The following is a 1,140-nucleotide window of genomic DNA, read 5'->3' as shown; positions in this document are numbered from 1 at the left end:
GACCTCTCTCAGCATGTCCCAGCTCTCATCCACCGGGCAAGTTTTACTGCAGCCACTGGTTCCACTGGTTCCTCGCCTCCGTCTGTCCTTTGCACCTGTCCGTTGTTTCGAAGTCCCTTCATCTCCACTTGGAAATCCATCGTCACTCTCGGGGAGATAATACCCTTCAGAGTCAGAATCTGCTGTAAATTGCATGCCACGTGTACTTCCTCCAGCCATTTTTTTCCTTACCGGATCTGCCCTGGATCATACCTGGCTAATAAAGGGAAGTTGCACCGAACCGACCAATGACTGAAGTGATTCATTTTCTACTATTATTTCATTAATTTCCTTGTACGGTAAAGTTGCATTTCTGCGACTTTGGCGCTTAAAGGGTTAAACCCACGCCTCCGAAGAGACTGGAACCTAAATCCAGCGCCTTAGACCACTCGGCCACGCTACCTGTTGCTCAGTTGGACAAGAAATGCGACCAGCGAAACCGTGCAAAAAAAGGCGTTTCTATGATAGTAATTATCTTCAAACCATGTTCCGTGTGCATGGAACTTTAGATATCAATTACAGGCGCCGATTTGCGACACGGCACTGCAAAAGCAAGTGTCTTTGCGATGGTGGTATAGTGGTAAGCATAGCTGCCTTCCAAGCAGTTGACCCGGGTTCGAGTCCCGGCCATCGCATGCTGTACTTTTGAGTTATACATGTGTATATGCAGTTTCATTCACAACTAAAGCTCTCAGAGGGCAATGGCCAAACTGTCAAACAGTTGAGTATTAGAGCATTTGAACTAATCCTCTTGGCAGATCGCATGATTGCGGAGTGACAGGTATGAAACAGCCCCATAACATGAATGAGTGAATGCTGTTCACCCACTATAACAAGAATCAACAAAGTACATGACGCTGACGTGAAGTTGAACACGCAACTTTCTGATCTGCAGTCAGACGCGCTACCGTTGCGCCGCAGAGGCAGCCCGAGTGGTCCGGTCCGATGGCGCTGTGTTACGTTATAGAAGAAACGCTCAAATAAGTTCTATTTTCAGAATCAAAAAGGTTTTCTGGCAATTGTCAGTGAACAAAATTCCCAAACTACAAGCGTACTTGGGTGGTAAGGTGCAGCATAGCATTTTAGCCTAAGTCCAAGATG

General features: G+C 46.8%; 1 non-coding gene across 1 annotated transcript; it reads left to right on the top strand.

Moving 5' to 3' along the window:
- Positions 1-602: 602 nt before the first annotated feature.
- Positions 603-674, top strand: trnag-ucc (transfer RNA glycine (anticodon UCC)). Its single transcript has one exon. It is a non-coding gene; the product is annotated as a tRNA-Gly (tRNA).
- The last annotated feature ends 466 nt before the right edge of the window (positions 675-1,140 follow it).

The sequence above is a fragment of the Eucyclogobius newberryi genome, unplaced genomic scaffold (assembly GCF_026437365.1).
Source record: "Eucyclogobius newberryi isolate DKJ021-1_F unplaced genomic scaffold, fEucNew1.0.hap1 SCAF_11, whole genome shotgun sequence".
Lineage (NCBI taxonomy): Eukaryota > Metazoa > Chordata > Actinopteri > Gobiiformes > Gobiidae > Eucyclogobius > Eucyclogobius newberryi.
The sequence above is the reverse complement of the archived record's forward strand: the minus strand, read 5'-3'. Positions and strand labels throughout refer to the sequence as shown.